Source organism: Triticum aestivum, chromosome 3B (genome assembly GCF_018294505.1).
Source record: "Triticum aestivum cultivar Chinese Spring chromosome 3B, IWGSC CS RefSeq v2.1, whole genome shotgun sequence".
Lineage (NCBI taxonomy): Eukaryota > Viridiplantae > Streptophyta > Magnoliopsida > Poales > Poaceae > Triticum > Triticum aestivum.
This window is the reverse complement of record NC_057801.1, coordinates 505,469,157-505,478,726: the sequence shown is the minus strand read 5'-3', so window position 1 is coordinate 505,478,726 and position 9,570 is coordinate 505,469,157. Positions and strand designations below refer to the sequence as shown.

At 44.2% G+C, this 9,570-nt stretch overlaps 1 long non-coding RNA gene across 6 annotated transcripts; it reads left to right on the top strand.

The window, feature by feature from the left end:
• The first annotated feature begins 4,474 nt into the window (after positions 1-4,474).
• Positions 4,475-9,273, top strand: LOC123070610 (uncharacterized). Of its 6 annotated transcripts, XR_006433856.1 has the most exons (6): positions 4,478-5,146; positions 5,539-5,633; positions 7,321-7,747; positions 8,111-8,162; positions 8,520-8,679; positions 9,011-9,273. It is a non-coding gene; the product is annotated as an uncharacterized lncRNA (long non-coding RNA). The 6 variants fall into 6 exon arrangements; XR_006433851.1 differs by having other exon boundaries at positions 4,475-5,146; positions 5,539-7,747; XR_006433857.1 differs by having other exon boundaries at positions 4,475-5,146; positions 5,539-7,747; positions 8,945-9,273.
• Positions 9,274-9,570: the final 297 nt, after the last annotated feature.

Below are 9,570 nucleotides of genomic sequence, written 5' to 3'. Positions count from 1 at the left end.
GCGTTCCCCCTCCCGGCTTGATTGAAGTAGCCCTCAAAGAGTCTGTGGAGGGATGGCTTCCCGAACATCAGCTCGTATGCAGGCACCAGCATCCTAGTATTAAGCACCAACATAATATAAGTTGGACGTTTGGAGTTATTTTTTATGGGACGTTCAGAGTTAGTTAATTAGGAAATCGGCTGCCCACTTTTTAGATCAAAATGCCATTATCAATGTTTATCAGAGTCAGTCACTTTTGACAGGACATTCAGAGTCCGTTTTTTAGATCCTTTTACAGCCCAAGCTAATTTTTTAGACGCCATGAGTTTAATCCTTAATCTCTTGCATCGGCCAAGGGTTTAAATTGTAAGTTTCAGCTGTATGTGTAGGAAAGAACTGCAATCAAAAGGGCGGTGTTGGATGAACAGGGAAAATAGAGCTCTTATATTAGGCAGAAATATAAACCAAAATTTGATGAACATTTTGCAAATCTTCTACAACATGACTTTTTTTTCATAAACTACAAAATAGGAAAACTCTGACCAAGTTAGCACACAAATTACAACAAAGTAAACAAGATATATGTTATCTTCTCACAGCTATGCTGCCTTTTGTTTTTCTTGCAAGACCGAGCTTTGTGAATTAACATTAAGGTTTCATAGGTCCATAAGAAATAGATTATCTGAATTAGAAATGCTAAAATATATAGCTCTTTTACCTAGTCAGGCAGCCATATAAATCCATCGTACAATGCTGCATGAAACTTCAACAAATCATAATTAGTACACAATTCCAGGAGCAGATGGGTAAAGAACAATACAGAATCTTGCAAATGAAATCAACGCCTACATCAGTAAAGTTCTACAATACACACCTGCAGATCCTCCCCCACTCCTTTCCTCATCCAGCAATGATTCATATACCACAACCCTCTAAAATTTCAGAGACCTCTTTTGAACGATAAACTCATGTTTCCTCGGTGCCGTTGTTGCTTCCATTCAACATGACAACATAGAGTGCAGCACGCGGTTCCTTGAAACATCATATAAATTCTATCAAATGCAATATTTCTATGCACTTTATTTGTTTTTGTTCTGCAAGATTGGACTAAACTGATGAACTAAAAAGAAATTTTGGTATATGACACCACAATAAGCACTGGCAGCTCCCAATACAATAACCCACTCGATAAAGAGGCAAAATTAGCTAACAATGCTTCTCTTCATTGGAGGTAAACCCGGTTCCTCCTCTGCCACAACAGGATTATGCTTAATTAAGTGCCCACAGCCACACTTTATAACCCCCACCGATTAGAAGGACACTGCACACAGACACATAAACATTCCCCTTGTTGGTAGGTTTATAGCTAGTGTCTTAACTCTTAAGTGCCTTTCGAACCTAAAATAAATTGTGTACTTGCATACATTTCACTTGTGTTGTTCAACAAAAGGCTAGTAGATGGATTACCGAATTAAGGCGCAAGCAACAAAAAGGGTGATTTAGCAACCTATGAACCATAATATGTGGGGAAGTCGTCAATCTACAAATCAAAGCAGCGTGAGATCATCGTGGTCAGTTCATCATTCTACGAATCAAAAAGGTGAGAGCTCATGCAAGTAGCTAAGACGAACAACACAAACATTTCCTTCTTCAGCTTTTCCTCATGCTCATCGTCCTCTGCGGCATAGTCATCGTACACATGTATGGATGTTCTGAGCATCTCTGAAGATGCCCAACAAAAACAGTTAACACACATGCATGCATACGACATTACCAGATTCACGACCTTTGAACACAGTCATAGCCTAGATCAATCAAATTGTCGTAGTGAAACTTGAACGACATGTTACCTCATCGATCTTGTATGTCTCCAGGGCCACCAGTACATCACCATACGATCTCAACCCCGTGGCGGCGTTGCGGGGCGGGCGGCTCCGGCTCCAGCGGCTCCCGCGGCGAGCGGCTCCATATATATGAAATATGATTTGAAGAGCATAAAATGGAAAATCTCATTTAAGTCGATTATAAATCCTATAACAACTTTTAGTGAATTCTCTAAACACTAATTGAAGGTCAATTCCTTTTTTTTGCGAGTAAAAGGAATTCCATTTTATCAAAAATATGAAAATTTGCTAAGCTGGATGCCATATAGATATATTGTAGGACAAACTTTGATGCTCGTAAAATCGTTTATCACCAACCATAGTGACCCTGAAATATGGGGTTCAGAGCTGTCCAGCCCTACAGCAATGATGTAAACATTTGGAAATATAATTGTCATTTATTTTAAAAAATAAAATAGAGTATCATTTCTTCTTTATGGAGTGGACACACATAGTAGTTCAAAGTTCATACTTCAGAACCTTCAAACTTGACTAATATAATGTAACTGGAAATCGACAAGCTTATCATCAAACAACTACCGATTGGCAGGATAACATTCAGAGAAACATATACTGAATTAATCTCATAGAAATTCAGAGAAGCATGTCCTAAATTAAGCCTCACGAGAAAGGATGCCGCTTGGTGGCTAAGGCCTCAAAGTGGCGGCGACAGCGGCGAGTGAATTATGATTATGAGTAGAATAAATCAACATAAACCATATGGTAGGAACTTACGAAGCAAATGAGTAATGGGATAGAATGAATGTGGAAATCCTGTAGTAACAAGTTCACCCAATGCACCGTTTATCTGTTTCAAGAAGAAAATGGTAAAATAATTACAACTGAACGGAAAAGAAAATGCATGGATATAAAGGAAGGCCATTAAAGGTCCAGATAACAAAATTGATATATTTATTTTGCATGCTTTCCAGAGAGAAAATACTTAACTGAAATTTGAATGTTTGAACCAAGCATAGTTAACAACATGGTGATGGTTATGTAATAATCAATTGCATATGGTGGAGGTTATGTAATAACCAAGCACAGTTAACATGGAAGTCTCGAATACCTCGACTATCAGGACCATCTCTTCCGGAATCATCCGGCGACATGGTTCTTGGTATTAGTTCACCTTCCCGAATCCTTGGCACCAACTGCACAGTGGCAAATCAGTCTAAGAAGAGATTGGGGAACTCTGTAACTGGTTACACTGCATGTCAGTGCCAAATAGCACTAAACTATTGATTTGGTAAAACTTCATTGTTGCACAATAGTTGCTTAGATGTCAGAACCAATGCCCCATTACTGACAAACAATATAGTAGAAATGAAAGCGTCACAATATCTGGTATTGTAATTGGAGAGAGTTATTACATGTTATCTCGTGATTCACCTTCCCTTTGGTCCCAGTGACATGGATGACCATCATCCACGCGATGGCCTCCTCCAGCTCGAGAATCTAACCAAATCCACCCGCATCAGACAACACATTCCCCATCGCGATTCAGGCGGAGCATGAGGAGGAGGGGACGAACCTGGAGGTAGCGGTCCATGAGGTCCCACTGGTTGCCTGGGTTGCCGGTGTGTGTCCGCACCTTCTGCGTGAGAGAGGAGAGCTGCCCCAGAACCTCATCGTACTCCCCCTCCGTCGCGGCACCTGTAGCCCAATCCCCAACCCGCCGGACGCATCAACCATCAATACGGTACCCAACCCAATAGGAACCTCTAGGGTCGCGCTGCTCTCACCTGCGTGCGCGGCGGCGGTTGAGGACTCCAAGCTGAGCGGCTCAGGCGGCTCACGCGGCGGCTCCCCCGCGGGGAAGGGGTCTCCCGCGGCTAAGGCGCGGCGGCTCCCCCGCGGGGAAGGGGTCTCCCGCGGCTAAGGCGCGGCGGCTCCCCCGCGGGGAAGGGGTCTCCCGCGGCTAAGGCGCGGCGGCTCCCCCGCGGGGAAGGGGTCTCCCGCGGCTAAGGCGCGGTGGCTCCGGCGGCGACCTGCGGCGGAAGGCGCGACGTGCGGCTCCGGTGATAGCTCGGGCGTCGGAGGGCGCGACGGGCAGCGCCAGCGACGGCTCCCGCGGTGACCCGCGGCGGAGGGCGCGACGGGCGGCTCCGGCGGCAGCTCCTGCGGCTATCGCCGCGGCGGGCGGCTCCCGCGGCGAAGGGCGCGACGATGGACGGGAGGGTGCGGGACGAACGACGCGTGAGGAGGATCGATGGATTAGCGATCGATACTGGTGTGCGGGTGTGCGGGAGGCTACGTGGGCGAGAGGTCGTGTGGGGGAATCGTGCGGGTGTGCGGTTTTTTTCCGAACGGCAGGGCAGGGTTAGCGATCGATGGATTGTCAGTGGCTTAATGCGTGCGTGGTTGGGAGCGTTAAATATCGAAGGATTAAGGACCATTAGATCTTGATGATGGATGGGCCTGATTGTTTGGATCTGCCCCTCTCTTCCTTTTATAGTGGTAAGTAGATGGAGCAGTTGGTAGTCTCCGTCGGTTAATTTTTGTTCCACCTCGCCTGGTTTATTTTCGTCCTCCTCCCACCTTCGAGCTTTTTGTTTCGTAGGTTTTTTTTACTACCGTACCACCATCTCTTCACATTGATTTTCTCCCGTCCAAAAAAAACACTTCGACAAGCGAGCCCCCTTTTCTCTCCTCGCACCAATCCTCCTGTCCCCGAGCCCCTCGCAAGCGCTAGGGTTCCCCCACCCCCATCTTCTGCAACCACCACGCCGCCGCCGCCCCCATCTTCTGCGACCACCACGCCGTCGACGCCGTCCTGAAGCACGCTACTCCTCTCCCTTGCCAAGCCGCCCTGGATCTTGCGGTGGAGCTGGCCGCCTCGTGGCCATGGAGGGCTCGCCAGCCGCCTCCGGAGTCCCACATCCCCAAGATCGACTGGATTGCAGCCGCCTAGTCGAGGTCGTCAGCCTTGACGGGCTCCTCCATCACGTCTGGTCCCATGGCTCCTCCGGTACTACCTCGCCTGTGCTTGCTCCCGTCCACGCCGACGTCTTGCTCGGGCCGCGGCATGACCTGCTCGCCACGCCCGCCCAAACCCCAAGCCACACTTTCTCTTCCACCTCTGCGTACTCCTGGTTGCAGCGCCAGCTCGCCACGGGCAAGGATCGGCAGCTCGCCGGCGTGGCGCGTGGCAGGGGAGAGAAGGGGGGCAAGATCGGCGGGGCAGAGTTCTTCCGGAAGGACGGCGTGGTGGGCGACATGGACGGGTACCTCAACTACCTGTCCCTCGAGTATGACTTCGTCTCGGACACCAATTCTTCTTGGTAAGACTTCCTGGCTCTTTCCTCCCTTCTCTCCGTTTAGAAACTGAAAAGGTTGTGATGCAAAAATTCGATTTGTTGCTACCTGTATTCAGACTGATCTGCTATGGGTGCGGTTCCTTGTGGCAGAGTTCTCTATATTCCAATTAATTTCAAAGCAGATGACAAATTGAGATCTACTTGTCAATTTATACTGTATCTCAGATCACATTTGTGCCTTGAATATTAGCTTCTTCACGGCAATTTCAAAGTTACATGTACCATAGTAAGCCAATCAAAATCTGCACCATATTAGTCTGATGCTTTCTTACCCGCTCATCTTGAATTAGTAGGCACTTTCCAATAGGATCAGCTTTGTTGTACAAAGTCACTTGTATTTTCCATGTTATTTGCAGGGTATCTTCAAGGTCCATGCTCCAAATATAAATAAGATTTGGTCCGACGGGCCCTTCATTGGCGTACTCCTGGGACACCTCCATGTAGCACCAAGGTAAAAAAACACCCTGTTGTTGGTCCCTTTCAATTGAAATATTCCTTTTACATGCTCAGGTCGTAAGTTTGTGATCTACAAGGTTTATATGAAAAAGGATTTCCAATTATGATAAGTTGTAGCTTATTGATCCCAACTGTTAGACCATGTGAGCTCACTGATTTTGCCGTCTGAATGTCTGTAGAGTGAAACAAATGTAGCAGTCGTATGCCATCTACTTGCCGAGTTGCATCATTAGCCTGAGCAGATAGCCATCTTGCATATTGTTTGCCCCAATAATATTTCTCATTTTTCCTGATGCATCTTTTGCCCCCATTGGAGTTATGGTTATCTTCTTACATGGTTGACATGTCAATTTTTTAAACAAGGGACCGGTCATAATCAGCAATCCTGATTAGCTTATGCCTTGCCTCGTATCAATTTTGAGTATTAGTTTGTTCACCATCATCAATAAGTGGGACCTTTCGTTTCTTCACAAATGTTGGCCAACCCACCAAATCGTTCAACTCATCAACTCACAAAATGCACGACCATCAAGCAAGCTAGCACAAGCTATTTAACTAAAGAAAAGTCACTCTGTAGTGTGACTACAAATTAGATTACAGAGGGAAGTTTGCAAATCACTAGCTCTGAAAGCATAAAATATATTTCAGTTTCTAGGCTGCTACATTATTTTGAAACATGAGCTTTTTTAAAACTGAGTATTTAACGTAGCTTGTTGTTATTGTCAAACTGAAATGGCGAGTATGTATTTGTTGCTTTTTGTTTAGGAAAGTGAAAAAAACAAGATGCCGTTTGTATGCCAGGAATGGCATATGTGAACGACTCGGGTGGTAGTTTTTAGGGTAGGGGCAAGGGGCATTCTTTATAAACTGCCATGGCAGTTCTTTAATTTAGTGCAATTTTTTGAGAAGCAGCCATCCACAGGATCTTGATTGTGTGGTTCTGTGTGTGTTCACTGGGACCTCATCACCAGCGAACGTTCGCCGGGTATTGTTCAACATGGCTCTGGATAATTTAATGATTCAATCAAATTTCATTGCAAAGTATACTGGACCAGGCTTTCCTTCTTTCTAATGCAGTGTTAGTTGGCATTAAGTTGTGAAATCCAAATCCATACATTTACAGTTCTTGTTGTTCTAATTACACAAGTATTTTCACACCGAACACCATCTCAGTAACCAAACCTAATATAGTAGTTAGTTTTGGCATTAGACACAACAACTTTGACATTGATAATTTCCTCATATATTTAGTAGGACAATAAACTTGTCTAGCATTTCATTATGAGTTGCAGGCTCTGAAAATAAATGTATGTGCCCCCTCAATGATTAAGGGTGTGGTTTTTGAATTATGCATGCTGACATGCATTGGCAATCATTATTAAACAGTATTCCTTTTCACTGAAATATAACCATGTAATGCTTATGATTTAATCTGGTTATCTAGACAACTAAATGTGTTAAAGTTATGCTTAGTTTCTTTTGGCATATGTAATGCGTGGAAGGAAACCAGTGTCTTTTGATAGGGATTTCTGGAGGTAACATGCCTCTGACTGTATGCACTGAATTTCAGATGCTCTGTTTAGAAGATGTTTTCTTCAGTAGTACTTCATATTTTTATGATTTCCTGTAACTTGCTGATATGGCACCGATTTGCCGCATGGTGTGCTACAACTACACTCCAGGGGAATATTTGTTCAGAATCTTCAGTCTTGTAATTTTCTCCTTGATGACAATGACCATGCCGTGCTGGGGATTTGGGATTCCATCCTTGCTGTTTGGACTTCCGCTGCCAAATCCAGATCTTATCCAAAGACTTGGGACTCCAAATTACATGCCCCAGAACATTGGCGACCAAACATCAGAGGCCCAATTAGTTACGAGACTGACTCGTTGGGGTTTCGCTTGTAGCATTCTTGAGATGTTCAGTGGCGTTCAGACTTGGTGTGCCAAATCACCAGATGAGATTTATCAGTCAGTTGTCCTGAAGAAAGAGAAACCGATGTTCCTGTATAATTTACCTACGGAGGTCGCTAATGTCCTCTCTGGCTGCTATGAGTATGACTTTCAGGATCACTCCTTGATGTTAGATATCTTACAGTCATTTGAAAGGTAACATGCTAAAACTCTGTTTCTGCTTCTGCCTTGTTAACTTGCATAATTTGGTTAAACTGCCATGGATGGGTGATTTTACCATATTTCATTTTCATATTTGCTTATATTATATTGTACAAACTACTAAGCATTATTGAAGTTTGTCACATGAAAGCATGGAACTGCTTTCTTAGTTGTGTCGTTTATAGTCATATATGGTCAATGCACGTTTATTTTACTATGTCCTGGTACTGGTTTTCTCTGCAGGTTTCTCTACATTAGCTTTGTGTATTCAATTTTTTTTTATTCCTGACAAGACGTGCATTGCACATGCACACTTAGTTATATGAATCAAGCCTTACATGATTTGCTCTTTTACAGATGGATTGAGGAGGTCAGAGATGTATAACAGCCGTATTGATCCAATTGACAAGTACGGCAGTGCTAACCTGCTTACCTAGAATTTTACCACATCCTAAGACTTGCAAATCTGTATAATAGGAATGGCTAGCTGTTTTCTGGTCTACAACCGTGACATGTGGTGGCATCTCTCACCATGTCTGCACATAGTGTTTAGGCATGATTCTTGCATACTATCGAGACTCGAGAAGGGCACGACATTTTTTCCTGAACTGATTTTTTTTTTTTTGCTTACCGGTTGAGCTCGGTTTCAACTCTTACCTGAGTAGTTGATAGGCAAGCCTGATGCAGGTGTATGGAAATTATGCAATTCCATTAGGTTTGGGGTTGTCCAGTATACTACTAAGGCCTACATATTTTGCTGATGCAGGTTGGAGGTGACACATGAACGTTGGCAATGCAAAATAGCATATATAAAATAACTGCAGCTCAGGCCATGTAGTTCTACAACAACCAAGGAAGAAGTCCGTTTTTTAAGCCGACCTCGGCCAAGCATTTAAGCTTATATGGGTGCTCTCTATTTTTCAGAGGTGCGTGTACTGAGAACGCCCATGATTTAGGGCCAAAAATCTAGAGAAAGTGACAAAACTTTGTACGAGACTTACTTGAAGCCAGTGATGGCCCGTTGAAGGATGCCGATTGTGGCTATCCAACTACAGCAACGTGCTTGCAACTCATGAGTGGCAAAGTATAACATGCTGCCTTTATTAAAGAAGCCCCTTCAATTTTAATTTGCCTTTAGTCTTCGCAGAACTAATTTGGCAGAACTAATTTTCACTTATTTTGAATTGATAGATCCTATAAAAGCATGGATAATTGTGATGATGCCATAGTTTCCTGATTACTATGATAATTTACCAGATGAGGAGGTGGGAGAGGCGCCGCCCAAGGATGTCAGGGGAGGAGGGCAACAAGGCTGGGGAGCGGAGGCGGAGGCTGACGGGGAAGAGAATGATCAAGCATGTAAATTGAGAGCACAAGCTCATGATTTATCAAGGGAGTGGCGCTGCCGCCGGATTAGAAAATCATATCTCACATTAAGGTGTTTTTGTCTTCTGTTTTTGTACAAATTTGGTGCAGGCAAAATTTTGATGATATATATAAGATGACTAGCATTATCTTTTTATTGAGTGCATGTTCGGGTAGCATTATCTACTTAGAAAAAAATTGCTATATGCATGTAGTGAATAACATCTGTAGGCGGTTTCCCACCTTGTCCCTTGCTAACTGTCATGCCGGTGTCAAAAACTGGCTCACTTAGAACGCGAGTCAGTGGACTTTGTGATCAAAGTGAGAGGGTTGAGAGTGAGCGCGGGTGGGGGTTGGGATTTGCAACAAGAGCAACACAGGAGTAGTAGATAGTACTATGGATTATGGCGTCATGCCGGTGTCGAAAACTGGCTCACTTAGAACGCGAGTCA